At 43.6% G+C, this 16,080-nt stretch overlaps 2 protein-coding genes across 2 annotated transcripts in view; one reads left to right on the top strand and one right to left on the bottom strand.

The window, feature by feature from the left end:
* RALGPS1 (Ral GEF with PH domain and SH3 binding motif 1) overlaps window positions 1-16,080 on the top strand; it is a 3,844,659-nt gene that overhangs the window by 2,625,711 nt on the left and 1,202,868 nt on the right. The window lies entirely within an intron of this gene.
* Window positions 1-16,080, bottom strand: part of ANGPTL2 (angiopoietin like 2) — a 166,354-nt gene that overhangs the window by 76,175 nt on the left and 74,099 nt on the right. The gene's annotated exons all lie outside the window — the stretch shown is intronic.

Genomic DNA, 16,080 nt, shown 5'->3' with positions numbered 1-16,080 from the left:
TGGATAGACAGCTCTGACATCTCTGTCTACATCTCTCAGAGTTTTTCATGCCATGTCATTATTCCCAGCAGGCACAACTGCTACATCGTGGTTGTATTTGTCAGGGGGCAAGGGTTGCAAAGGCCCTTGAAATGTCTGAGATCCTGTCACCTGAAAAACAACTCCGTCTTTGCCCAGCCTAACATTCCCTTACAGTGGCAGTGCAATGTCTAAAAATGGGCACTTTTCTGTGCTAGGAAACAAGAAGTTATGTACTCATCATAACGTTCGATGTATGTAGTCCATCTCGCCTCACATTCTTACCCGTGGGTTCGGAGCCGAATGTCGGCTCTGACTCGGCCATACTTTAGGTCGAAGTCTTTCAATTGGCTGGGCTAAGATGGTATCCCATGCTGCACTGCTCTCTATCCCCAGATCTAGTTTGCTGTGAGCACCAGCACTCACTCTCCATGCATAACAACACCTAAGGAAGGAAGAACAAACCAAGAATGAAGGGAACTCTGAAACCAGGCCTAACCTCCAGATCCTCCAGGACGGGGGAAGGTGGGGGGGTAAGTAAGAATGTGAGGCGAGATGGACTACATACATCGAACGTTATGGTGAGTACATAATGTCTTGATGTTATGTAGTCCAATCTCACCTACATTCTTACCCGTGGGACAGCGTCCCCAGCACCTAAATCCTGGGAGGTTCAGTAGAAAATACCCCTGAGCACTGTGGAAACAAAGGAAGACCTGCCTCTAGATACCACATCTAACTTGTAATGAGTAACAAAGGTGTGAGGAGATGCCCAAGTAGCCACAGCACAAATATCATCCATAGACAATCTGGCCTGAAAAGATGTAGATACAGACCGGGTAGAGTGAGCCTTGACTTGGAATGGTAAATCATTTTCCCCTGAAGTATAAATGAAAGAAATACAATTGGAAATCCACCTGGACAACATGACTTTGGAAACAGGAGACCCAATTCTGTTTTCCAAAAATGAAACAAACAACTGATCAGATTTTCTGAGGTCCTTCGTTCTGTGCAAATAAAATCGTAATTGTCTGTGCAAATCCACCTGATGAAATTTGAATTCTGCCTTGTTCGAGAACAGAGGAAAAAACACTGGTAATTCAATGGATTGGTTAAGGTTACTATTTGATGCTACTTTGGAAAGAAAGGAAGGATTCAGTCTAAGAGAAACCCTGTCCTTATGAAAGATCAAATAAGGTGGTTTAATTGGTAAAGCTTGAAGCTCCGAAACACGTCTGGCTGACGTGATGGCTACCAAAAAGACAGTCTTCCAAGTTAAGAATTTTAAATCACAAGTGGCTGCAGGCTCAAAGAGGGGTGAAGTAAGACCCTGTAGAACAAAGTTTAAGTCCCAAGGCATAACAGGTTCAGAGACAGGAGGGTGAAGCAACAAACTGCCTTTCAGGAAAGCTTTACAGAGTCTATGTGCCATTAGACTAGGTTCATCTGCAATATGAAAGGTAGAAATTGCCACCAGCTAGACTTTAATGGTTGCGGCAGCTGATCCCTGGTTGAAAAGCATTGAAAGGAACTCCAATACTGACTAGATTGGAGGTATGGTAAGGGTCAATCTGTTTGGCATGTGCCCAGATGGAAAATATCTTCCATTTGCTGTAATAAATCTTCCTGGTCGAAGGCTTATGAGAGGAAGATAGAATATGAAACACCTCCGGTGAAAAGTGATGAAGCCTAACTAATGACTGAAGTGGAGTAGCCAAGCTGTCAACCAGAGGGTCCAAAGAGAGGGAAGGAGCTGCCCTGACATGTGAGTCAGTAAGTCTGGTTGTGGGTCCAGAATCCAAGGAGCATCTATGAGATAGGGATGGAGAAAGGGGAACCAAATTTGACGAGGCCAGTGTAGAGCAATCAGAATCATTTTGCTTCCCAAGGATTGTGCTTTCTGAATAACGTTTGACAGCAAAGGAACTGGAGGGAAGGCATATAGTAGACCGACTAGAGCATCCCTGGGTGACTCCCCCTGAAGGGGGATAAAGGTGAAGTAGCTGCTGCATTTGGCATTGAGGGGGCTGGCAAAAAGGTCGCAGCAAGGCTGACCCCACCTACAGAAAATCTGCTTCGCAACTTGACAATTCAGGGACCACTCGTGAGGCATCAGAATAGCTCTGCTTAACCTGTCTGCAATCACATTGGACTTCCCCGGAATGTGCGTTGCAACAAGAAAACGTTGGGAAGACACTGCCCACTGCCACACTCGCATGGCCTCTCTGCAAAGGGGGTACAACTTGGTTCCTCCCTGTTTGTTCAGATACCATACCACCAACATATTGTCTGAGTGAATTGAAATAGTCCTGAGAGGAAGAAAGCTCTGAAGTGCTTGCAATGCTAGTAGCACTGCTCTCATCTCCAGGACATTGATATGCAGATGCATCTCATGCTCTTGCCACGTGCCTTGGACTATCCTGCCTAGATAATGCACCCCCACCTCATCTGGGAGGCATCCGTGGCAACTGGAGGTGAAGGAACAAAGGGCTTTCCCGCATTGACGTTGTTGGTGTGAAGCCACCAACTGAGATCCTGTTTGCACCTGTCTGTGAGTAGAATAGTGTGAGAAAGTGGAAAACGTTGAAGAGACCACTGGGCAAAGAGTAGCCACTGAAGGAGCCTCATATGTGACCTTGCCAGTGGGACTAACATAATCATAGCAGCCATCGTCCCCAACAATTGAAGGACCAATCTTGTCTTCACTCTTCTCAGAGGGAGCAAGGTGTAAATCTGTTGCTGTAAGACTCTGATTCTTTCCTGTGGTAGAAATGCCCGCATGAGGATGGTGTCTAATTCAGTGCCTATAAAAGTGACACACTGCGAGGGCAACAAGACAGATTTTTCCCAGTTCAAGGTGATGCCGACCTTTTGACATAGGTTGATAGTAGCGTGTCTGGTCTGAAGTAGAACATGCCTGGTGGTGGCAGTAAGGAGACAGTTGTCCAGGTATGGAAACACTTGGAATCCCTGACATCTCAAGTGAGCAGTCACCACTGCCGTGCATTTGGTAAACACCCTGGGGGCTGTGGTGAGACCAAAGGGCAGGACTCGAAACTGAAAGTGACTGGCTCCCAGCCGGAAGCGTAGGTGATTTCTGGATGCCCTGTCCATCTTTATGTAGTAGTAAGCATCCTTGAGGTCGATGGAACCCATCCACACTTCTTTTCCCAACAATGAGAGAATAGATTGCAACGTGACCATTCAGAACTTGGACTTTTGCACATGGGTGTTCAATCGGCTGAGATCCAAGATGGGTCTCACGTCCCCTGTCCTTTTCGGCACCAAAAAGAATCTGGAGTAAGTCCCTAATCCGATCTGGTCTGAGGGGATATGTTGGATGGCTCTTTTTTCTAGCAGCTTTGAAATCTCTGAGCTGTGGAATCCCTTTGACTGGGTGGAACATCCGGGATTTTCTTGATTGGAGGGGGAGTTGATGAGAAGGGAATGACATATCCTCCGGAAATTATTCATAGAACCCATTGGTCCTGGGTGATACCTTGCCAGGCCTCCAGGTATAGTGAGATACGACCCCTGACTGGCTCCGGAAATGCACTGTTGGGCCTCCCATCAGGAGCGGCAGTAGGGAGAACCACAAAAGGAATCGTGGTCTCCCGAGTTACGAGGGCCTCCTCTGTCCCTAGGGTGGCGTCTACCTGAATAACCACCCCCTTCCCTGCCTCTGGAGGGGGGCTCACCTTGTGCATTGGTAAAAAACCTCTGTGATTTCTTGAACCACATCTTTCCTCCGCTCTGGGCCTTGGGATAAGGCCTAGAGGGAAGGGAAAAATGGACTCCTATGGCAAACAGAGTTTTTCCCTCTTGCTTGTACCTAATGAGAGTGTCTTTCACCTTGGTTCTGAACAAAGAGGAACCATCAAATGGGGCTTCAGTGAATGTAGACTTGAAGGCCTTTGTGAAATGACAAAGGCGCAAACAAGCATGTCTCCTAAGAACGACTCCTGAACTTGCTGCCCTACTCGCTCCCTCGGATGCGTGAAAGATCAGCCTCATGGAGAAGTTTGCAATAGAATTGAGGGTAGACATCTGAGCGTTGACCTTCTGAGCCACCACCTCAGAAACGTTACCCATTAGAGTATCTCCAAGCTCCTTTAGAAGATCTCTCTGGAGCCGTGTAAAGTGTGATAAATAATTCAGTGACCGCAAAGTAAAGGCCACTGAAGAAAATGTAAGCTTCCTGTACCGGTCAATAGTCCTAGACTCCTTATTAAGAGGATGGACGGTGGAAGAAGTCTCAGCTAATTCCTTCTTGGTGGCCACTGCCACCACCATAGCATCCACAGGGACTCCCTTGGATAGAAATTCATTATCAGGAGGGTCCGACAAAAATTTATTGGGTCTTCTGGGGACTGGTTCCACAGAGTCAGAGGTTTCCCACACCCTTCGACAAACCAGATCCAGAAGCTCGTCAAAGGGTGGAGACACCCATGAGGTGGAGGGCTGAGCACCAAAGGCCTTCAGGAACACTGACTGCTCTTCGGAGGGGGCTTTGGATGGCCTGTCACCTTTTTGCTTCAAAATCTGTAGATGTCAGAGAAAGAAACATCCTCAGAGGATGACTTAGGGGACCCCTCTGATTCCTCGAGGTTGGTGTCTGACATGCAAGACTCATCTTGGGAATCTATGTGCTTCCTCTTGCACATTCTCTTTCTGGGTGGCTCCTCAGGCAAAAACTCTGAGGGGCCCTCAGAAATATGGGGACCACTCATGGGGGTACCCTGAGGCCTTGGGGCTCCACTGTCAAAAAGATAGAGGGTGATCAGAGACCTGCACTGGTGCTGTAGGGGACAGAGTGACCGAACCATATGATGCCACTGATGACCTGGCCAGCTCGCTCCGCATGGCCTCGAAAGCTGGTCCTCCCAGGTCCAAAGATCGACCAGCCTCTGAAGCCGAGACAGGCTTCCCCACGCCAAAGCATTGAGAGGGAGACTAGGAGCTGAGAGATGTCCCGAAGCCTCTCCCTTGGTCCTAAACCCCATGGATGGCACCGACAGGGTTGTAGCTGATGTCAGAACCGATAAGCCAGGAGGGGCTGTTGGAACCGACCTAGGGACATCACATGGAGCCGAGCACTCCGGCTCCGAAAGCTGAGATGCGCTCGGAGGAGGAAGTATCGATGTAGGTAGAGGGACCGGCTCCGGAGCCGACTGGGTCAGAGCTTTGGATGGCCAGTCACCTCTTTGCTTCAAAATCTCTAGGATGTCAGAAAAAGAAACATCCTCAGATGATGACTTAGGGGACCCCTCCGATTCCTCGAGGTTTGTGTCTGACATGCGAGACTAATCCTGGGAATCTATGTGCTTCCTCTTGCACATTCTCTTTCTGGGTGGCTCCTCAGGCAAAAACTCTGAGGGGCCCTCAGAAATATGGGGACCACTTGTGGGGGTACCCTGAGGTCTTGGGGCTCCACTGTCAAAAGATAGAGGGTGACCTGCACTGGTGCTGTAGGGGACAGAGTGACCGAACCATATGATGCCGCTGATGACCTGGCCAGCGCGCTCCGCATGGCCTCGAAAGCTGGTCCTCCCGGGTCCGAAGATTGACCAGCCTCTGAAGCCGAGACAGGCTTCCCCGCACCAAAGCATTGAGAGGGAGACTAGGAGCTGAGAGATGTCCTGAAGCCTCTCCCTTGGGTCCGACCGAGGAATCCTGAGTCCTGAACCCGGTGGATGGCACCGATGGGGTTGGAGCTGACGTCAGAACCGATAAGCCAGGAGGGGCTGTTGGAACTAGACCAACGGTCAATCAGCCACAAGCTCGGGAACAGAACAAACAGTATACCACAAAGACCTCTAATTAAAATGGTCCTAGACACAAGTACAATGGGGAGGACTAATTCCCCTAATTTAAACGGTTTTAGCCCAGGGAAAAAGTCAGCACACAAGGAAAAGCAAGGGGACAGGCTAGGTCCTCTAACTGAAATGGGCCTAGCCCATTGGAAACAGCTAGTGGGATACCACAAGAACACGCTATAAGAAAAAACAACTTTTCCACAACACAGTTCAAGATACACACACAAATAGCTATGAAAATATTTTTTTTGCAAAAAACTTCTCTGCTATAAAGAAGAAAGGGTACTTAGCCACAGCCAAGAGCGAGACCACATCCAAGCTAAACCAGCGGCAAAAGAGATCTGGGGATAGAGAGCAGTGCAGCATGGTTTACCATCATTCGGCTCCAAACCCATGGGTAAGAATGTAGGCGAGATTGGACTACATAACATCCTTCATCAGTAAAACAAGCTGCCATGCGCCATGATGTGGCAGCTGGTTATAACTGCCAAACTGTGGTTACATTATGAAAGTTAGACCGGCCTCAATCCCTTGTCATGGCACTCATCAGAATGCTTAATTTCTTAGCATTCGGTTTAGACTGTATGAAATAGAATTACATTTATTTCATTGTACCATGTTCCTTTCTCCCCAGGCCTCCATTGCAAAAGGGTATTGCATTTCCCTAGAGATGTAATGAAGTCATTTAGCACCCGTTGCTACTTCACAAGCTGGAGCCCCTCAGCTCTAAGTTGAGGAACAAAAAAAAAGTTCTGCTCCTGATATAGTACTCTAGCCAGGTCCATTTCTTCACCAATCTATCTATACCCCTCCAGTGCTGAAGACCAAAAAACGTTTGTCCAGTTTAACACTGTAGCACTTCTTTCTTACCCATTTGATAGGTCCATTTCTTCAAAAAAGTTTTTTTTTCACTTTTAAAAGCTGTAAATCTGTAGCAAACCACTTTCTTGAAACTTATAGCATGCACAAAGTGCTGAAGCACGCGCTTTGGTTCTAACATTGTAAGCAGAGTCTAAATGTAGATATTGCTTTACCAATCATGCCCTCTAACACCTTGAGCCAGGGGTGGCTGCCCCCTTCTTTCTACCCTTGCTATGCTCCTGCATGATCCAGCTGGACTTATACAGATGACATGAATTTTTTCAAAGAACATATCGTTAATTCATTAAAGACCAGTTTAACAAAACCCATTTTAGCTAAGGCCAGCCGACAGACTATATAATTATTTCAATATCTTATAACTTGCACAAAGGTCCTGTAACCTAAGAGTTAGTTACATTATTCGGGGGAAGGATCAACTGGTACATATGGATGCATATAAGCTTGGAGATGGTATCCCCCCAAGTAAACAAAACAGTGTAAAAAAAAAAACAGCTAAACAAGTGACTTGCCCATTCTGTGTACTGGTCTAGACTCGGTAGTTGATGTGAAAACACTTGATTAGAAGAACCATATATTTTCATAGTGCTAAGACTTTTTCTCAACCCCTCCCCCTTACTTCTGTGTAAAAAGTTATATATTCTTGGATAAGCATGCTGCTCTTGATTCCCTGAGTGAATTAAAAGCAGCAGTCTTACAAAACAGCACTCGAAGAAGATATGTATACAGGAAAGGAATAAGGCTACATTTAAGAAATTTAAACCATGTCCACTGCAGTGTGGTGAGAGTTTTCCTCAGCCAATATTGACAGTACTGTAGCTTTTAAGCAGAGTTGACGTTTGACAGTAACAGTATAACAACATATTGTAATGCTATCTTCAGTTTGAATGGAGACCGGGCAAAGACTGAGCAAGCAGGCTGTGAAAGATTATTATTTTTATCCGTCTGGTTATTTAAAGATGCAATGTGATAGTACTATGCAGGATAAATCCAGTGGATGCAAAACATGTACAGCTGTTCTGTTAGCAAGTACTAAACGAGTTTTGAGGCAGTAGGAGGTTTGTTTGCTTACCTCTGGAGTAATGCCTGTCAAGCCAATAGCAATGAGTGAACAAGTGTTGTAGAAGATATTAGATAGTTCTACTGGGTTTCTAGTTGAGCATCTTCAGTTATCTCCTTTACATGGACACTGGTCAGCGCATCATATTAATACTGTGTCACTACTGATTTATTATAAATACCATGACAACTTTCAAATGATGTACTACTAGCTACCAATCAATTTTGTTCATTCTTTAAAAACCTTTTAAAAATTCTGAATTACTGATTTGATTAGTCTACAGCATAAAGTTACAGGCAGATTAGTAATTGCAGCCTTTTACATAACTCCAGCCATTATAAATCCGGAATTTGAATTAGAGATCTTTCTCCACTATGGTGCTGGTTTGCTTAATCATTGTTTCTTCGTATCCATTTAACACTTTGACTGTTTATAGCTTGATGTGTTATATTTCTAGAAAGCATAGAGACTTGAGTGTTTCAGTCTTATCATGTGTATATATATGATAGCATTAAACTTTCTAACATTTACCCAGGAAACATGTTCCCTTTGATTAATATGTCACATCTGAATCTGTATTTCCAGTGCCAAACAAATAAAAGCCCTGCCCTTTCAGTTTGCTTTCTTCCTACACAAAAGACAAGTTGTCATCATAGTGGCAAGCAGTGAGGAAATGACAAGATTCATGGATGAATAATAAGAATATATGTCCTTCTGTTCAATGTTGCAGTATTCTTTACATATGGATTGTATTCCACCCAATGACACAACATGCGGCCTGTATACAAAAGCTTAAAGCCACTGTCTACACGTGGAATGTCACACAAAGGCACAGATAACATTGGCCATAAAAGGGACATCCACACATACAATCTTCAGAACTTCTTTGCTGCCATTCAGAAAGGTTGACTCGTATGTTCAGTCTGCTGTTGGATATTGCTGGTTTCACCTTACAGCTTCAGATAAGTACCATGAAGGGGATGTAGTTTATTGCTGCTGCCTTTTGTCATTGTTTATGTCATCCAGGATGGGCAAGTGTAAGTGTGGAAGGCAAATTCCACATAAGGATAGTCACAAGCTTTGTTTGTTCTATTTAGGGCCTATTCATGACCATTTCTCTTGTTCTGTCTGTCAGGTCTTTGTACCTAACATGTTGTGTAGTCATCTGTCAGCTTTAAATCTCTAGTTAGAAAACCAGAGACTCCAATGTCTGGCTAGAGATGCAATGGAGGGTTCCAGGAGTTCTTATGAGCCATTTGTGAAGAGGAACCCAGCCGCAAAGCTTGGCTTGAATCCTCCTCAGCTGTGCAATGGAAGCCATCAGGAGTGGGGATCCTAGCACATCTGAGACTATGCAGATGTCTGGTTCGGACAACTTGGGGGAACCACTGCTTGTTATTTTGGAAGACTCAGGAATCGTTCTTGCCCCTCAGTCTAAAGAAGTGTCAATCGTAATGTCTTCGTCCATCCTTTCTCCTCAACAAGAGAAGCATGGTAAGAAGGAGCAGAAGACTGGGCATTCCACCGTTCATTTTACATCTCTGTCAGATTAGGATGCTTTCTCACAGGGTCTCATTAAGGCTCTGATGGCCTTGAGGCCTCCAGCTTTGGCTTATTCTATTTCTGTGCCTGCCTTTTCCTCATCTCCTGTGTTTCCATCAGGGTCTCAGGGGTCTTCTTCTGTGCAGGCTGTGGGATATCAGGTTCATGACTTTAACTCTGCGGGGGTCTTCTTCAGATAAAGGCTCTTTAGCATACTCCACCCAGATTCCTTGTTCTCTGGATTATGCTTCTCCAGAGGAAGAGTCTAATGGGGGGGGGATTCCCCCATAGAAGAGCTTTCTTTTGGGGGAAACTATTAATAAAATGAGGGAATTCTTTAAGTGGGATTCTTTTCTAATTTCAGAGGAGCAAAAAATATATTATGACCTTCTCCAGTTGGAGGCCTCCCTCCAGTCCTCCCAGCTTTCTTAGATGACTTTGCCTCTGCATTTAATACCCCATATTCCCAAGCTCCTGCTCCTAAAAGGCCTGACAATTTCTATAAGGTCCCTAAGGATTGTACGTTTCTTTTTAAATGCCATTCAGCTGTGGTTTCCATTACTTCTGAAAAATCTTGTCGTGTATCTCTGTCTACAAAGTTGCTTCCCTCTGACAAGGAAAGTAAAATATTGGAAAGGTTGGGGGAAGGTTTGTACTTTTTCCACCTTGGCTATCTGAGCTATTAACTACCAGAGACACATGTCTAGGCATGCTCTGGCCTTGCTTTTTCAGGCTTCCCAGGCTCTTTTCCAGTTACCCGACTCAGAGACTAAGTCACTGACTCTGACTTTTGTCTGCTTCCTCCCAGGGAGCTAGACATTCAATCAAATGTAGTTATGATGCAGTGGTCTTCCAGGGCAGTGGCTTCTGCTTCTTTTCTCAGGAAGCATTTCTGTCTATGTGTCCAGGCACACTCTGATGACATTAAGGCCAAATTGCTTGATGCTCCTTTGAACAATTCTGCCCTCTTTTGCAAAGCAGCTACAGAACTCATTAAATCTCTGATGGAAAAAGGTAAAGAACTCCAGGATTTGAAACATTTACTCATTTCTCCAGTCCATAATTTCCATAGGAATTTCCTTGCCAAGAATCCCTTTGTCAGGAAATCTGCTCACTCCTCCTCTTCAACTCCTCCTGGAACTAGGCCATATAAGTCTTCCAGGAGACCCTAACAGGCTAAAGCTGTTGCTTCTGCTTCTTCCCCTTTCATCCCAGGCAAAGTTCTCTCTGATGTTCAGCTCCCTCTTCCAAATCATACTCCTTTGTCTCTTCTCCTTTCTCTTTCACTCTCAGCTTGGATGGAAATCAGTCCGGATTCCTGGGTGATTTCAATTATCAAAAAAGGATACTTTATGACTTGGAAGACTCTTCCTCCCTTTCAGAGGATACCAAAGCCCCCATCCAGTAAATTGCATATGTTTCCTGTGTTGCTTGCTCAACTTTCCTAACAAGGCACCATTCAGGCTGTTCCTCCAGACCAGTGGGGAAAGGAGTTTTACTTCAGAATGTTTCTTGTCCCAAGAAAAGATGGTCCATGGTTCCCTATTAAACACTTTTCTGGCGATGCCTGCTTTTAGGATGCTATCTTTGAAATCTCTTCTTCCCCTGGTTTCTTCTGAAGCTTTCTTAGCATCTATGGATCTCAATGATGCCCATATGCATATTCCTATTCACTCACAGTTCAGGAATCTCTTGTGTTTCTTGGTGTGTTCTTTGCACTTTCAGTTTTCTGTCTTGACTTTTGTCTTTCCACTGCTCCAAGAGTATTCACAAAGTACCCAACCCCAGACATTGCCTATTTAAAGCTGAAAGGGCTTCAAATTTACCCCTACTTGAATGATCTGCTCTTTCTAGCCAGCAGTCCAGACCTGTTACTCCAACACCTGGACCTAGCTATTCATTTCTGCAGGGCCTAGGGTTCTCAATAAATTTCAAAAGATCAAGTCTAACCCCAAATCAGGATCTCATATTCCTGGGGTGCAGGTTCCGGACAGACTTGATGATGGTTTTTCTTCCTTCAGGAAAAGCAGTTTCTCTCATAATATGCATGGAGTCAGTTCTGCCCCTTTCTTCCATCATAGCCAGAGAGTTTCTGAGACGGCTGGGGTTCATGGCCTCCACAATCTCCGTGGTGCCTTTTGCAAAATTGCACATGAGAAAGTTCCAGTGGTTTCTAAAGGCAGTTTGGTCCCAACATGCTCATCCTTTAGATGTCCTGATTCCTCTTCTTCCCTGTCTGTAGACAAAGCTGTGTTGTTGGATGCAGCAACTCAGTAAGAACCCTGGCCTACCACTTCAGATATTTCAACCAGCTCAGCAGCTTTTCATAGACATCTCAGATTTAGGTTGGGGAGCAACCTTTGCTTCCAGGAAGGTATAGGGTCTTTGGTCACCCTCTCAAAAGAGGGAGCACATCAACATCAGGGAGATGAGGACTCTGATTTTACCCTTGCAGACCTTTCATACTCTATTCTTGCCAGGACTCCTTAGGATTCTTACAGACAGTGCCACTGTCCTTTGGCATATAAACAAGCATGGTGGCACAAAATCTTACGTTCTTTGTTGCCTAACTATCAAAGCATGGGAATTGGCTCATCACTACAAAGTGACATTGCATGCTGTGTACCTCCCCTCTGCTCAGAAATCGGTAGCAGACTCTTTAAGCAGATCCATGACACAATCCCATGAGTGGATGCTTCACAGGGATGTGTTCCTAGATATAGTTCACTGGTGGGGTACTCCAGAAATGGTCCTCTATGCCTCCCCGATGAACAGACAACTTCCACTATTTAGTGCCAGGGGTCCCTCACCCTCAAGCTTGGAAGGTGGAGACTCTATCCTCCCATGGAAGGGGATGTGTCTTTATGCATTCCCCCTTCCCTTTAATTCATAAAGTTCTGTTGAAAATTCTACAAGAAAAAAAAACAAAAATCTTGCTAATGATCCCTTTTTGGCCAAGACAGCACTGGTTCCCTTTTCTTCTGCAGTTAGCCAAGGGTCATCACTACAAGTTACTTCACCGGATGGACCTACTCACTCAGGACAAGGGAAACTTGATTCACCCACATCTTTCAACTCTGCAAATGACCTTGTGGGTGATCAATGTTTGATCCCTTTTAGGCACTTGTTTTCTAAGGACGTACTTTGGGTTTTGCAGGAGGCCAGGAAACCCAGTACTAGAAAATCGTACATTTCCAAGTGGGGAAGATTTTCTATCTGGTGTCAAAAAAGAAAAGATGATCCCCTCTTTGAGGGTATTCCTTTAGTGCTTTTTTACCTGTGTGAGTTGCTTAACAGTGATCTTTCCTAGTCTTCAGTTAAGGTCCACTGTTCTGCCTTGTCTGCTTGCTTCCATTAACTCCCTTCTTAGCTTGCAGGCTAGAGGGTAAGCTCTTTCTTAAAGGCGTCCTACACATGAAACCTGCCAGGAAACCAGTTCCTCCTCATTGGGATCTTAACTATGTGTTAGAGAAACTTACTCAGGGCCTTTTGAGTCAGGACCCTCCACTTCTCTAAAGTTTTGTACATGGAAAACAGTACTCCTAGTAGCCTTACCCTCTGCTAGGAGGGTCTCTGAAATTTAGGTATTTATGGCTTCACTTCCCTTTTTGGTTTTCCACAAAGACAGAGTATCTTTGAGAACTAATCATCCTTCATGCCTAAAGTGATGAATGAGCTGTTCTTAATCAGTCCACCCAGTTGATTACTTTCTTCCCGTTCACCTCAATCCCCTAGTGGAAGGATTCTGCATTCCTAAAATGTACATAGACAGCTCAAATTTTACCTTGAAAAAACTAAATCTGTTAGGAAGTCTGAAGTCTGATCAACTTTTTGTGTGCTTTGATCCCAGGGCTCTGGGGTTACCTGTTTCCAAACAATCCATCTCTGCATGGATCTCTAAGGCTGTTGTGTTTTGTTATGATTTTTTGGGGAAATCCTTATCATCTTCCATTAAGGCCCATTCTACCAGATCACTTGCCTCCTCAGGGGCATTCTTTAAAGGCCTAGATGCTCACTCCATTTTGGGAGCTGCCACCTGGTCATCTGCTCATACTTTTACAGAGCATTACAAGTTGGACACTGTCTCCAGATCCAGGGCAGGATTTGCCAGGGCAATTCTGCATGGATTTGTGGAAAATGCTTCTTCTTAGTCTTCCTCTGCTCCATCCTCTTTGCACTCTCCCATATATAAAAAATATTGCAACATTGAATAGGATGACATAGAATAGTTGTGTAAAATCTTACTATAACCATAGATGTCTTTCTCTTCTATGTTGCAGTATTCTCGCCCACTGGACATCCCCCTACACTTTGTTCTTTCCTAGAATAACTACCCTTTAGGCTCCCTTTGAATTTCCTTTAGTCATGGGGCTAACTTATTCTGAAGATTGTACATGCGGGCATCCCTTTTATGGCCGACGTTATCTGTGCATTTGTGTGACATCCCACATACAGGCAGTGGCTTTAAGCTTTTGTATACAGGCCGGATGTTGGGTCATTGGGCAGAATACAACCCATATGTAAAGAATACTGCAACAAAGAAGAGAAGGACATCTATGGTTGTGGGAAGATTTTACACAACTATTCTATTATGGCCTTTAGTTCTAAAAGGTATGAGGTGCTGTATGTTAGATAAACAAATTATGTAAATGCAAACTGTCTATGTGAGAGGCAACTGAAGTTCAGCACAGAGCATAAATATCAAAAAATAGTGGTGGGCAGTCATTCTTGTCAGGGTAGGAATGTTGTGCACATTGCTGTTAGAGTCTAAAAGCAAACTTCCAATGACAGCATGTGTTGAGCCCACATCATTGTATGGCATGCATTTCTCTAGCATTGCTGTTGTAAATCAAGATGATCTTCAATAGTTTGGTGGACATATTCAATATCTTACCCTGAATGATTAAATAATTTGTTTTAACACTGTGGTAACTAACAAGAACCACTGTGTCTGTGATCCAAAAAAGCTCAAAAAAGCTTACATTGCATGACTTTGACTACTGACAGACTTAAATCAGAGATACAAGAGCTCACAAACAGTATGAACTAATGCAACATTTGCAAAAAATATTTTTTTTCAGGGAGGAATATCCTCCCATGCATCCTTAATTTGTTATTCTCATGTTGAGATCACTGCACCTATAAAAGGAATAGTCACTGACTGGGAGTGCAACGCCTGTCTTTCAATTTCTCTGAGAGACTTCAATTTCAGACCACACTTTAAGATGACACATATGAGCAATATTTCTTCATCTGTGCCCCAAGCAAAACTGACGTGCATTTGCAGACTCAAGTTCCTATTCTGGAGCAACCATGATTTGAATTCAGGTGACTCAATCAGATTTGTATATGTCCTTCCTGAAAATTAGTAGGGAAGGCTATATATAACATTTTACGTACTTGTGTACTTTCAGCAACATATTGTGTCATCTTTCATGTATGTACTTGAGATCAACCAGTCAACTATTTTAATACAGCCAACATGACAGTCTGATTTCACAGTACCCATAGGTTTTATGTTGGTCAGCTCAGCACCATTAGATAAGACGTTAGTCTTCTAGTAATGAAGGATCTTCTGTATCCCAAGTTATACACAGCTCCACTTGAAATGAGGCCTGTAAAGTAATCTCTTATTTTGTTTGTAGTTTTTATATTTTTACTTTAAATTATAATTCTTTAATGGTATATTCCTCTTGTGAACTCTCATAATTTCATATTAAAAGAGGATGACTTACTATTAGAGAGGCCCCCCCCATACTGATATGATAAATGAAGTACATATCATATGAACACCCAACTCAAGAGCTAGTTTTAATCTGCTAGACAGTAATAAAAGCAGAAGGGAGGTGATTTTGATTGAATTTTCAAATATGTCAAGCGTTTGGAAAGGGACATGATGTAATATCCTGTCTAAAGTAATGGGAATCAGAATGGAGAGGGGGAAAGAGAAATTAAACAATCCCTGTATTAAACAGATATTACTAGGAAACAAGTTCTCAACGTTTGACATCGGCATGAAAATGTGAATGCAGTTCAGGGTTACTGGGATAAGCTGTATAACATAAAACATACAAACTGAAGTGCCTCCAAATGCAATTAACCTAATTAATCCAATTTTTTCACAAAGTAATGTAATCAGTGTGTGTGATTATTAGTGAGTAAATAGGAAATGCTTCAGCTTAATTCTTGTCTTACATAATGTAATATATTCTTTCACTTATAATATGTTGTTCAATTTGCCTGTAAACACATATGCATACCTCTGTTTTGTGTTGGCTTCCTTTGGAAATGTTGGCCCTTGAAATGCTGAGTGCGAAAAAACAAACCAACCGAAATTCCAAGAGTAAGTCTCAGATCTTACTTTTCTCCTTTAAAGTTTGTTTTTGCAGGGAGACAAGCCCTCCTGCATCCCCAAACTTTATGTATTTACCAATTCTAAAATTGCCATAGCTCAGAGAGAAGGAATATTCCAGGAAATGGCCATCTCATACTTAGTCTATGTTACCTTTTGTGTCACCTTGTATTTATAAATGTCAGAGCTGTTCTGCCAGGGAATCCACTGAATATGTAATCTTTCCATCTGGACAGTCCTCATCAACAAACATTTTTTAAACAGAAGCCTTTAGATGAGAATGAGAGTCAGTGAGCAGCAGAAGAGGGTAGGAGAGGAAGACAAATATGCCTTCAATATGTGTTTATTATTAATTCTTTGTAATACAGTGCATTGCCCAGGTAAATATACCATACCATTTTCATTTGGTTCTA

Source organism: Protopterus annectens, chromosome 16.part0, assembly GCF_019279795.1.
Source record: "Protopterus annectens isolate FY-2018-M chromosome 16.part0, PAN1.0, whole genome shotgun sequence".
NCBI classification, from domain to species: domain Eukaryota; kingdom Metazoa; phylum Chordata; order Ceratodontiformes; family Protopteridae; genus Protopterus; species Protopterus annectens.
The sequence above is the reverse complement of the archived record's forward strand: the minus strand, read 5'-3'. Positions and strand labels throughout refer to the sequence as shown.